The sequence below is a fragment of the Panthera onca genome, chromosome C2, assembly GCF_046562875.1.
Source record: "Panthera onca isolate mPanOnc1 chromosome C2, mPanOnc1 haplotype 2, whole genome shotgun sequence".
In the NCBI taxonomy this organism is placed as follows: domain Eukaryota; kingdom Metazoa; phylum Chordata; class Mammalia; order Carnivora; family Felidae; genus Panthera; species Panthera onca.
In genome coordinates this window covers 88,706,377-88,720,138 of record NC_138347.1, presented here as the reverse complement: position 1 = coordinate 88,720,138, position 13,762 = coordinate 88,706,377, and the positions used below count along the sequence as shown (strand labels likewise).

General features: G+C 38.4%; 1 long non-coding RNA gene across 1 annotated transcript in view; it reads left to right on the top strand.

Annotated features, from left to right (window-relative positions):
- Positions 1 to 3,672, top strand: part of LOC132683392 (uncharacterized) — a 43,341-nt gene extending 39,669 nt beyond the window's left edge. Inside the window, exons 6-7 of the long non-coding RNA XR_009612212.3 lie at positions 2,778 to 2,969; positions 3,276 to 3,672. This is a non-coding gene — a long non-coding RNA (uncharacterized LOC132683392). The remainder of the gene's footprint in view (positions 1 to 2,777; positions 2,970 to 3,275) is intronic.
- The last annotated feature ends 10,090 nt before the right edge of the window (positions 3,673 to 13,762 follow it).

Sequence of the window (13,762 nt, the reverse complement as noted above, 5' to 3'; positions counted from 1 at the left end):
GCAATGCCCAAGTGAATGTTTAAAAGAACACAAGACCCTCATAATAGCAAATAAACTATATTGAAGGAAAGATAGGTCCTGACTCACTTCACAGATACTAGATGAGATGCCCTTAAGTCTTGTTAAGGCCACCTACGCAATCATTTTAAAAGTCAAGATTATAATGATAAGCATTAGAATTGTGCTCTTCATATGCACAGTGCACTTTGCAAATGACAACTGCAAAATATCTTGCTACAGTCCTTAAAGCCCAGAAATAGTTATATTTGACGTCTATGCCAACAGAATGGATATATTTAATACACTGGTGGCTAAAAGCCATGTAAAAATTCTCTTTTTATTCCCCACCCCTCACCCTTCTCTCTACCCATGTAAGGGTAGACCTACCTAGGCACCGTGGTGCAAAACTCTACCATAACATCACTCCTGGAATTACCTGGCTTTGGTACATTTGTACATAACTGTTCTAATGTAACAGCGAGAATTTTTCCCCTCCTGTTTATTTCTCTGAAGCTGTAATAAGCAATCCTGTGTGACATTGCCTGTGGAGCGGTTGCCAGGCAGCAGAAAGAGATCTACAGCAGGAGGCGGGAGAGCTGGGGGAAGAGGGGAGAGCAGCAGCGAGAGGGGGAGGGAGAGAGGAGGAAGGGAGGAAGGCTGAGCCAGTGGGGGCTGGGTTCCCAAAGTGCTGAGCCAGAATTCCATGTCCTCGTCATCCTTCATGTTCCCTGAGCATAATGAGCCAATAAGCTGAACCTTAGAGGGGGAAATAAAGATGGAAAAGAAGCAGTTGAAAGTTTTCATTAAATAGGGTGTCAGCAATGTTTCTTATCTGGCGAAGAAAGGGTTTCTGATCGGGGTTTTTTTTTTTTTTTTTTTTTTTTTTTTCCTGTTGAACTTTGCTTCTTGGGAAATGCAGCTCTACAAATATCATAAAAGGGCCGGCTTCTCAGTGGGCCTGCTTTGCTGTAAAGCAACAAACAATTAGCACATAATATCTTCCAGCGCTGTGCATGGGGAACATACACATTATAACTTGAAAGGTTTCAACTTCTCTTGTGGCGTGGAAAGGTAAAACACAGAGAAATGGTACTCAGCCCTTTACAGAATATGCAGTATTGGGAGGCATCTTGGTGACCGTGAGCCACGAGGTTATTCAAGGCGTTTCAAGAAGCTGGCTCTGTCAGTGTGAGGCTTTGTGCAATTGGCGAAATTGGGAGCCACGGCTGAATCCCATCTCTTGGCTTTATAAGAATCTTGCTCTAATGAGATTAAAATGATTGGACTGGGCTCTGAGCAGAAGGGGTGGGGGCAGATGGCACGCAGGTCCCTCCACGCTGGCCTGGATGTCCCCCAGCACAACGCGTCTTGCCTTTTGCCAGCCTTCCAAGCTGTCTGTGACTCGTTGGACACTCTCCAGTGGTAACAGACAATGATTTTTATTTAGATGTTTGATTATTCTTGTTAATCAAATAGAACCAGAACAGAAGGTTTGTTCAAAACAAACAATGTATTTACAGATAGCTCTATTTGGTGGATGCACAACTTTAAGGCGCTGAAGTTACTAATCATTCTTCTCAGAAGATGCACACCCACCATCTGGGAGAGAAAATAGGACAAAACATGTTAAAGTGGCAAGATGATTGGAATGAACTTGAAATTAATGTAATAATGACCAAGTTTGTCTTTTCACTTTAGCAGTGGGAGCTAAGGATGGGAGGGGAAATGTAAAATGAGGATGATTGACTGAAAATTGTGAGGAGTAACAGATGGACCCTCTCCCCCATCTCCTGTAGCATATTCAGGCTTCTTTCTCCTGTCCAGTGGCCTGGCTTTTTAGTCCCAACTAAGGTCACGAATGAATCAATCAAGGATAGTCAGTGAGTTTCTGCTCATTTTAGGAAAAAGATAAAGTGTCAGAAGAAAAATACTCCTTAGCCTAAACCACACAGAGATAAAAAGGAGTTACAGACATGGGACGCATCAAAGAGACAGCCTGCCTAAAAGAAGGCACACAAACCAAATCCACCAAGAACCAGGGCTAGATGCAGGGACAATCCTACTCTGCTGTTTCAGAAGGCTAACACTTTTTCCTAAGGAACTGCAAAATATTTACAGACACTTGACAGTTCTCTAGGTAGCACAGTTGGAGTATGGACACTCAAGCTCTCTGGAATGTCTTATGATTGAGGTTTTGTCTATACTGCACAGCAGGAGAAACTAATCAGGGAAGCTGCTGGTTCGCCTGACCACACTGGTTAATGACCATCTCCAGAGAGCCTCCCTGGAAACGGGAGATGAAATATCACACTATTTCATGTGAAATTGCACTTTTAATCAAAGCAAAAGGGAAAAATACTCTAGAGTCAGTCTCATAGTTGGGCCACGATGGAAATTTCTACCAGAGTCTACAATCACTGTTTTTTACTCTTTATAGATTTTATCTCTTAAAGTTTAGTTTTTATTTTATCAAAGTTATGCATGACCTACAAAACGTTAATGGAACTTTTCCTAATCTCTCATAGTCGATAGCAAGGGATGAAAAAATCCACACATTCTAATGAGCGATGGACCTTCTATGCAGGACTTGTCAAGAAGCAGTCCAAACACAATATTGTGACCTTGAAACCACATGCACCTGCAGCCTAGACATAAGAGATTTCTCAGATAATGAAAGGCCATTTCTGTAATAGAGCTGACTGTCCCGTGTGAATGTTCTAACGTTGCCCCTTAATTTCCTTACTCTTCTCTATCCCAAACCATATCAAACCACGTAGGGAGATTCCATGGGACTTGTGTCGCCATGGGAATGGAACATGAGAGGATTCTTAGGGGAAATGGAGTTGTGTCTCTTGATGTTTGGGAAACCATGGGTTTCAAGAAGAGCACCATTTGGCATCATATTTGTCCAAAGTGAACAAAGGCATCATCCTGGACCATGAAGGAGGTAACACAAGAAGATGGAAAATGTAAGTGGTTAAATTTTTATTACTAAGACAAAGGTGTTGGTCCAGTTAAAATTCAAAGTGAAGTACTTTTGTTGGATTTAACTCAGTTGGAACCGATTAGACAGATTCCATTTTCTACGTGCCGATAATAATGCTTAGGGAAGGACTAAGGTATGGAAGAGATCAAACACAAGGCCTCCTTATAAACACACCTGTGCACAGCACTTACAATGTACACATAATAGTCAGCATATCTTTCCTCATGAGGTTTAGATTGTCGAAAAGGTGTTAACACAATTTACAATGGGGTGTGTTTTTTATTTGCAGTGCAAATAGGAAAGAACTTTTGATCCAAAACCTTCCCAATGCAGAAGCAAGACATAATTTTCAGGGGAGGAAAGATAAAGAAAAATAGAATCTGCATCTCCTTTTGAAGAATCCAGCTCTAGCTGCCAAGAATAACAGCACAAATTGATTCCTGTGAGGGGATAAGCACCTTTTCAATCCTGGGAGCTTTGTCATTTTTCAAAACTAGTGCATTTTTCATAGTTTGCCACAGTGATCTTCAAGTGGATAAATGGATATGGTCAAAAGCAAGTTAATTCCAATCTCATCCCTTTTTTAAGGATAACAGATATCCCCAAAGAGAAGTGGCAAAAGGCAATGGCAGATGAAGAAAATAGAGGCGCAGCCAGAAAATGAGCGGATTCAGAAACCAATTAAAATAAAGCACAGCTTTAAAAGATTCCTTAAGCCATTCACATGTTGCACTACTGGAAAGACAACGGTTGCTCTCAGCCATTCCTTCTTAAATGTTTTGTTTTTGTTTCCAGAAATAACAGGTTTAATTAAATGTGCAAGATACACTCAAGTGATCCAGACTAATGCACCCAGGGATTTTAAAGTCACTTAGAAGATTTTAGAAAGGATTTTGATTTGCCAGGCTCAGATACTAATGAAGAAAGCTGGTCTTCAGGGAAGGAGCATGAATGCCGTGTATGGCTCTGTTACTGCTGTCAAAGCCAGTTATTACATTATTGGGAAAGAATGGTTTTGAAAGTAGCAAACATTAAGTAAACTGGAAAGGAAATTAGCTTTATTAAACTCCTTATATGTGCCAAGGTACTTTCACATGCATTATTTCAATTAAATCTTAAAACAACCCTGAGGAAATGGATATTATTGCCCCATTTTTAAGATACAGAAGCCAAGGGTTTGAGAGAGCCAGGAATAGTAGGGCATGCAAACCCAGGGCATCTCCTGGCAAATCCACTTCCTTTGCCATTACACTGGCTTGTCCTCCATGCTAATGAGGATGCATGGTCACTAAATGCTGTCCCCCCCGCCCCCCCCCCCCCCCCCCGAGCGAGAGATCAAGGTGCCTAGTAATGCACTAAACACATGTTACACTTTTCATTCAAAACAACAATATCCCTGAACAGCCCAGGTAGAACACAATTGTATGTTAAGGATTACAATGCAACATAAAGCCTTCCACAGAATTTAACCGGAACGGTCACAAAATGTTGACAATGAGATTTACTGAACTTGAATACAAATGCTAGTTGCAGGAATACACGTACTGTGACCTTAAGAATTATTTTTGTATGAGAAGGGAAAAGACAGAGAGAGCTGCAAATCACTCAAGACCACCAAAATGTTGCTATTTATCTGTGATTAGAAATTTGAAAACAAACTGTATAAAAGTCTTAAGTTTTAAAAGGTATAAATGCATTAGGCATGTCACAATAATACTGTCTTTTTCTATAAGCCACAAAGATAATGAATGAAGCTTAGCACATACGGTAAGTAGGTCGAACTACCTTATGTTTTATTACTATACAGAATAACACCCTGGCAAGTCACATGGGTGTTTAACACTGGACTTTAAGTCACGAGACTTGGGCTCCAGTCCTTTTAACTATGAACATGAGAATTTTCAAGCGAATTGGTCTTTCTTGGCTCCAGTTTCCCAGATGTGATATAGAAATACCCTTTAACATGTACCAGCATTTATGAGGGTGCAGTAAGTGCATTCACAATATGTGTTTTTAAATGAATTTATAAAACAAGGAATTGGGTTTGATTTTTTTTCTGAGGTCCCATAATATTCTAACTTTTTATTAACTGGGATTTATTGAACATATCCAAATCCCAGATACTTCCAGAAGAAGCTATTCAAAACAAACTGCAAGAATAAATGAGCTTTTCTCAGAGTTCTCTGCCAAGGACACAAAGCATGTCCAACTTTTTCAGCTAAACAAATGTGACTGGAAATAGGATATGAAATGTGAAGAGAAAGGAAGATAGATTTACAAATAAGTTAAAGCATTTACATAAGACTTCCCATTAATAATGTGTTATGTTGTAGAAAGGATACTGAGACAGGAGCCAGCACATAGATGGGATTCATTTCTGGTTCTAGAACTAGATAGCACCATGCCTTTGACTGTCATTCATTCCCTCTGGTTCATAGTTTCCTGAGCTATAAAATTAATTGTAGCATCATACCACAGAGGTAAAATGAGGGATGGCCAAAATGTCATATAGCCAAGGAAAAGCAGACCTTTGAGAAAAATCCACATTGTGGAAAAAAAGCACCATATTCAACCAAACAGAAAAACTGATGTTCACGTCATCATATCAGTGTAGTGAGTAGAGGGAAATTTCCTTTATTACTATTGTTATTAGTGTTTCCCAATAACTGTATGTTTATCCATGACACAAAGATACACTAGAATGAAAAATATCAGGCTTCTTTGAAATTAGCAGTATCATATTCCAAACACTTTTTTCAGCCTGTTTACTTATATAAAAAGTCAGGGTCCAGAATAATTAGGTTGCAGGAAGCTGGGTAAAAAGAAAGCAGAATGAGACGGCAGATACAAATTTAAATATAATCCGACTACTACAAAAAGGAGTGGGTCTGAATGCAGTGGTGTTATAACACATAAAAAACAACCTAAACACAAAACATAGATATGTTTTTAAAATATGAAATATATATGAAAATATTTCATATACACACATATATACATATACATATACATATGTATATATGTACACACACATATATATATATATATATATGTATATGTGTGTATTACATATATATATATATATATATATATATATATATATATATATATATATGTAAATGTCTTTAAAAATTCTGAAAACTGGTCTCTACTGGGGAAGTTACCGGGACTGGAAATTGGGTGAAAGAAGTGATGTGAAAACGATGTCCACATTGACTACATATACCTGGCAGTGTATAGATTGTGCCCTGTGAGAATATGTGTATGCATTACACTGTCATCTAAAAATCATTTTAGAGACACTAATAAAAAGAGAAACAAAAAGAGCACGGGCTACAGAGTCAGATAGCACTGGGATTTATCCTAACCCTATTCCTTATTAGCTCTTTATATTTGAATAAGTTAATTAACTTTTCTCACTGACATTTTTCTTATCATAGAACAGAGATAAAAATAACTACCTTACAGTGTTGTGATAAGGATTAAAGAGAATGTATGTAAAACACCTGGAACATATTCAAAATTTAATAAATTGTAATCGTTATTATATGAAGAAGATAGATGATACAATCTTGGTTTTATTTTATGGATCAATGAAATAGATTCTCATTAGAACCCTTTATTGCCCGATACAAACGCCCCCTCCTCCTGCCCGTTTGGTTAAAAAGGCATTGGAGGCTTGGAAAGAACAGAATAGATGTTCCGTTCTTCCAGCAGCCACACAGCCCCCTCTCGCAGGTCATGGGATCTGCAGGTTGTAGCGGAAGCATGAGCATCGCGTGGGTCTTTGGTCCTGAGAAATCTGCATCCTTGGAGAGCAGCACAGAGAAGGAGTAACAACAGGAGTATAGACTTTGGGACGCTTTCTACAGCAGAATTCAGTATCTTGTTGCACACTTCACTCTCCTCGTGGCTTTTTTCCTCCTTTCCCCGCTCCCCTTGGAGATGATGTCGGCGGGAAAGAAGAGAGGCTGTGATCTGAGGCAGCTGGTCGTCCAACCAACGAGTCTCGAGTCTCGGCTATACTACCAAGATCAAACCGTGTAAAATGCCTTTCAATCCGGGAGGCTATCCTGGCAGGAAAAAGCAAAACACCACAACTGACACAAAGTGGTCGGGGCTACCTGACCTCCTGCAAACTGTTGGAATGATGACTCAGAAGAAAGGGTGGAAAGGAAGGAAAAATGTTTGGAATATCAAGGCCTGTATAATACATCAGGGGACAATAGGTATTTTTGCTTTTGGTTTTTAAAAACCAACTGATGAAAATGGCCCAAACACCCTGTACTTAAGGAAAGGAGGTGATGGAGGAGATGATGAGTGCCCTCTGGAACTCTACTCCTCCCTATTGGGAGTCACAGATGTACATTTTAGTCTAATTTCTTATAATTCCTGTTTATTCAGGGTCACCCTTAGCTCATATAGTATGTAAAGAAAAATGCACTTCTTCCTCTGGGCAGATGAACCTATGCCAGGGAGGATGCCTGTGAAAGCAGAATATGGGTTGGATTTCAGCTCCACTTGTCCCTTTGGTCAGGCACTCTTGTGCAGTGAACAACCTGCATAACACTATGCAGCAGCCCTAATCTCATATACCCAAAGTGCCAATCACTTGCCCCTCTGTTCTGGCACCTTTGTGCAGTGAACAACTAGCACAACACTATGCAATATCCTTTCTCTTATATACACAAAGTGCCAATCAACCTGGGACAAATGCTGTGTTTTCCTCATCTTCTTGCCTTTGTTTATCTGTTTTCCTTCCTCTGAGCTCAAAACTGGCCAGAACTATGGTGAATGTTTAGAAATTAATCCTCTCAACAATCCTATGAATTAGGTATTATTATCATGTATTTCTTCCAGATGAGAAAAACCAAGCTTCAAGAATCAAATCAGTCACCCAAGGTTGCACAGCTCATTACTAACATGGCTAAGTTTGAACTCAGCTTTGGATAGCTCAGGAGCCCATTTTTTTTAAGTTTATTTTTTACTTTGAGAGAGAGAGAGAGAGAGAGAGAGAGAGAGAGGATCCCAAGCAGGCTTCATACCCAGTGCAGAGCCTGACATGGGGCTCAAACCCACAAACCATGAGATCAAGACCTGAGCTGAAACCAAGAGTCAGATGCTTAACCAACTGAGCTACCCAGGTGCCCCTCATGAATCCATTTTTAACACCTTTGTCCCTTCCTAACCTCAAGGTTGAATTAACATTCAAGTTCTTTAAAGTGAAATAATTAAAATTTCAGCCATGTATTTGATTTAAATAGAAGGAAGCAACCTCTCTCTAAATATTAATTAAGAATTCCTTTGAGGGGCTACTGGGTGGCTTAGCTGGATGAGCACCTGACTCTTGATTTCGGCTTAGGTCACCATCCAGGATTGTGGGATTGAGCCCCATGTAGGTTCCACGCTAAGCATGGAACCTGCTTAAGATTCTCTGAGCCTCTCCTTCTGCTTCTCCCCTGCTCCTAACACATAGGTATTTTGTAGCTATTAAAAGGAATCTGTATAGCCTCCCTCAGTGATAGTTATGACAATGTGTACTGATTCAGAATTCAAATAATCCTCTCTGCCATCATCTGAGACTCTGAGTTGAACTGACCTCTAGTCCCCTAGTTACGTATTTTTGCACATCAACATGTTGACCCCGTATTGGTGAAGATAGAAATAACCCTCCATGTGAGCTGTTTCTTAACTCCAGGTCCAGGAAGGACAATACACTGTACAGTAAGCTGTTGTAGTTGGAGAAAAATCTCTTCCACACCTTAACTATTCGTCAAAACTTACTCTGACACTGAATTATTAAATAAACTATTGGGATATGAAAAGCCTTAGGGGGAAAAAAAGTCTAATTTCCAACTCAAGATCAAAGAGGCTCACTCAGCCAGAAAACAGTCAGATTGCTAGGAAGATGCTTTAAAGCAATTCTCCATCTGGTCCGCTTTTGAAAGATTAGCAAATTAATCACATGGAAGTATGAGCAAACAGAAAGTGTAAAGCCATCCACAACAAACACAAACAAACAAACACACAAAAGACATTTGCAACATGAAATAAAAAGCAAAATGAAGGGAATTGTAGGCCAAACTCTATAACCTAACATACTTTTTTTAACATAAAATGGAAATTTTTAGAAAATACAGGTTAATTTATGACACTAAAGAAAGGATTAGGAGAGAGATGGCGGTCACTAGTGCTGTTTGCCAAATATTTTCAGTTCTCCACGTATCTATGTATGTGATAGGACTGTTTGCAGACCCTTGTAGTCAGGGGGAGTTACAGAACTAGTGTGGACCAATGAATTCAGCTCAGAAGTGATATGTTATTTTAGGGCTAGAGCATTTAACTGACATACCTTGCAAAGCTCACATTTTCCTTTAGCACAAGACTGGCAATGTTTGCTGATTCATCACTCTGAGTCTCCCTGGGCTGCTAGGAACAGGACCCCACTATCAACCCAAGACGGTCATGGACAGTGGGCAAGGAATATATTTTGTTATTTTAAGCAGCTGGAATTTTGGTATTTGCTACTGTGGCATCCTAACTAATCAAACATTAAGATCAAACAATAATGAAAACAGCAACTGAAATGACTGAGATCACTGTTGAATGTAGTAGTTATTAGAAATATGATTTAGGGGTACCTGGGTGGCTCAGTCAGTTAAGCCTCCAACTTTGGCTCAGGTCATGATCTCACAGCTTGTGGGTTCAAATTCCGCATTGGGCTCTGTGCTGACAGCTCAGAGCCTGGAGCCTGCTTCGAATTCTGTGTCTCCCTCTTTCTCTGTCCTCCTCTGCTCACACTCTGTCTCTGTCTCTCTTCCTCTCACAAATAAATAAACATTAAAAATTAAAAAAAAGAAATATGATGTAAAAAAAAAAAACCTCAATAGAGCACATTAAAATGCAAGACCAAAGAGCAAATATGGAAGATGGCACTTGGAAACGTAATTTGTGAAAAATAAGAATTACTAGTAAAGACAAAAATATGGAGGGGCGCCTGGCTGACTGAGTCGGTTGAGCGTCTGACTTCGGCTCAGGTCATAATCTCCTGGTTCCTGAGTTCCAGCCCCACGTCTGGCTCTGTGCTGACAGCATAGAGCCTGGAGCCTGCTTTGAATTCTATTTCCCTCTCTCTTTGCTCCTCCCCCACTTATGCTCTGTCTCTCTCTCTCTTTCAAAAATAAATTTAAAAAAAAGACAAAAATGTGGAAAATAATAGATTTACTTGATCTTATTAAATATAAGAAATGAATACTTTGGATAAGAAAAAGCTCATCACATTTGAAGGGGAATTATTAAATGTGAAAAGCAACAATATAGCTTACTAGAGTAACACATTAACAAACCAAAAAAAAAAAAAAAGAAAAGTTGGGGTTAAAGCTAAAACTCTGAGATTGGGCAAAAGTTTATCAATAAAACAGAAACACATGTTAACATTTAAAACAATCTAAGTGTTTCAAAAAGGGGAATGATTAAATTATGGGGCTTCTCCTTTATGCAGTATTATGGATCCATTAAAATTATTTTAAAGATTAAGTAAAAACAGGGTAAAATATGTATCATGTAATGTAAAACTTAAAAAATTGAATCCCTAGATTTTTATTTCGCTGTAAATGTAACTTTTACAAATTTTGCATTTCAAATGGGCAGGAAAAGGAAATTTTAAAACTTGTTGCACCAGGGTAGTGGAATTAGAGATTATTATCATAATATTTATTATAACAATAAACTATCATAAGCATTTAAGTTAATGCATCAATAGTCAAGAGCATAAAGGCCTCTTGATTTCTTGAAGACTTTCCTTATTTATTTATTTTTTGCTTTTTTTTTTTATGAAATTTATTGTCAAATTGGTTTCCATACAACACCCAGTGCTCATCCCAACAGGTGCCCTCCTCAATGCCCATCACCCACTTTCCTGTCCCTCCCCCACCCCCCCATCGACCCTCAGTTTATTCTCAGTTTTTAAGAGTCTCTTATGGTTCGGCTCCCTCCCTCTCTAACTTTTTTTTTTCCTTCCCCTCCCCCATGGGTTTCTGTTAAGTTTCTCAGGATCCACATAAGAGTGAAAACATATGGTATCTGTCTTTCTTTGTATGACTTATTTCACTTAGCATAACACTCTCTAGTTCCATCCACATTGTGACAAAAGGCCATATATCATTCTTTCTCATTGCCAAGTAGTATCCCATTGTATATACAAACCACAACTTCTTTATCCATTCATCAGTTGATGGACATTTAGGCTCTTTCCATAATTTGGCTATTGTTGAGAGTGCTGCTATAAACATTGGGGCACAAGTGCCCCTATGCATCCGTACTCCTGTATCCCTTGGGTAAATTCCTAGCAGTGCTATTGCTGGGTCATAGGGTAGGTCTATTTTTAGTTTTTTGAGTAACCTCCCCACTGTTTTCCAGAGTGGCTGCACCAGTTTGCATTCCCACCAACAGTGCAAGAGGGTCCCTGTTTCTCCACATCCTCTCCAGCCTCTATAGTCTTCTGATTTGTTTATTTTAGCCACTCTGACTGGCATGAGGTGGTATCTCAGTGTGGTTTTGATTTGTATTTCCCTGATGAGGAGCGACGTTGAACATCTTTTCATGTGCCTGTTGGCCATCTGGATGTCTTCTTTAGAGAAGTGTCTATTCATGTCTCCTGCCCATTTCTTCACTGGATTATTTGTTTTTCAGGTGTGGAGTTTGGTGAGTTCTTTATAGATTTTGGATACTAGCCCTTTGTCCGATATGTCATTTGCAAATATCTTTTCTCATTCCGTTGGTTGCCTTTTAGTTTTGTTGAGTGTTTCCTTTGCAGTGCAGATGCTTTTTATCTTTATGAGGTCCCAATAGTTCATTTTTGCTTTTAATTCCCTTGCCTTTGGGGATGTGTCAAGTAAGAAATTGCTGCAGCTGAGGTCAGAGAGGTTTTTTTTTCCTGCTTTCTCCTCTAGGGTTTTGATGGTTTCCTGTCTCACATTCAGGTCCTTTATCCATTTTGAGTTTATTTTTGTGAATGGTGTGAGAAAGTGGTCTAGTTTCAATGTTCTGCATGTTGCTGTCCAGTTCTCCCAGCACCATTTGTTAAAGAGACTGTCTTTTTTCCTTTGGATGCCCTTTCCTGCTTTGTCAAAGATTTGTTGGCCATACTTTTGTGGGTCCAATTCTGGAATCTCTATTCCATTGGCCTATGTGTCTGTTTTTGTGCCAATGCCATGCTGTCCTCATGATTACAGCTTTGTAGTTGAGGCTAAAGTCTGGGATTGTGATGCCTCCTGCTTTGGTCTTCTTCAAAATTACTTTGGCTATTTGGGGCCTTTTGTGGTTCCATACAAATTTTAGGATTGCTTTTTCTAGCTTTGAGAAGAATGCTGGTGCAATTTTTATTGGGATTGCCTTGAATGTGTAGATAGCTTTGGGTAGTATTGACATTTTAACAATATTTATTCTTCCAATCTATGAGCATGGAATGTTTTTCTATTTCTTTATATCTTCTTCAATTTCCTTGAAGACTTGATTTAAATAAGACAGATTTTATGCCTGAGTACTCATCCTTAAGCAACTTCGTAAAGCCTAAAATTTCATAAGAAATTATCTCCAACTTTTCTCCCTCTAAGAGATATTTGATCTTTGACTATTATCATTTATTCTGAATTAAAGAAAATATGAATGTGGAAGGATTCAGTAAAATAAAATTAATCACCTTTAAAGAAAAATACTTAATTCAGATGGACACTATTCTAATCATTTTTGTAGTATTTCTATCATCATAATTAATCTAATATATTTTTTTCATTACACAGTGGGTTATTTCTTTTTTAACAAGATTATTAGTTTCTGTGTGTGTTGGTGGGGCCATGTTCCACTCTTGTGTTTGACCTATGTCAAAATTCTTTCTTATTGAAGAGTAAAGTTTATTGTTCATTGATGGAATCTGAAAAAAAGACGTCAGAAGCTAGATGAAGATGTACTTGTTGAACCTTTAGGTAGTGAAGTCATCTACAATTTCTGTATTTGCATTAGGAATTTAGGTAGAGTTATATATGTAAGGATGCTATATACATGCTACGATCACTGTTACTGATAGTATCTTTAATGAGTACTGAGCACACAAATCCAGCACTGGCCAGATAGAAAAATAAATATGCCTTGGTCTAGTAGCCATAATAGATTGCCAAGCCTGCTGGATTTACATCAAGATAGATCACTGACTTCAAAAGCAAGGCTAAATGGCTCCTATGTTCCCAACATAATGTGATGTACATTCAATATCATTTCACTCTTATTGAAAAAATGGTTATGAATAAATACATTACATGATGGAAGTAAATACACTAAAATTTAAATATGGATATTACTGGGAAGTGACTTCTACTTTATTCATTTATTTTACCAGATTTCTATAATATCTATAAAAGCATGAATTACTTTTATGATAAAAAAATTAAATTTAGGCTACCCAGAAAGTCAACCTAAAAAATGAAAGCTAGCTGTTTTATTTGTTCAATTTATTTTTTATAATTTTATTTAAGTATATATATGGTATAATTATAATTCCAGAATATGGGACTGGTCTTTGTAAATTTGTATACATCAAATACCTTTTTAGTATCTGCACCCCCACCCCACACTCCACCGAAGTCTGGCTGCGTGCAGTGTTTGGTGTTTCATTATAACAAAAGAATCCCGGTGAACAAAACCACGTAGGTAGAATCCTTCACTATGTTCTGTCTTAGCAAGTCTTATTTTGTTCAGGTATGCTGCACAAATATACTCACA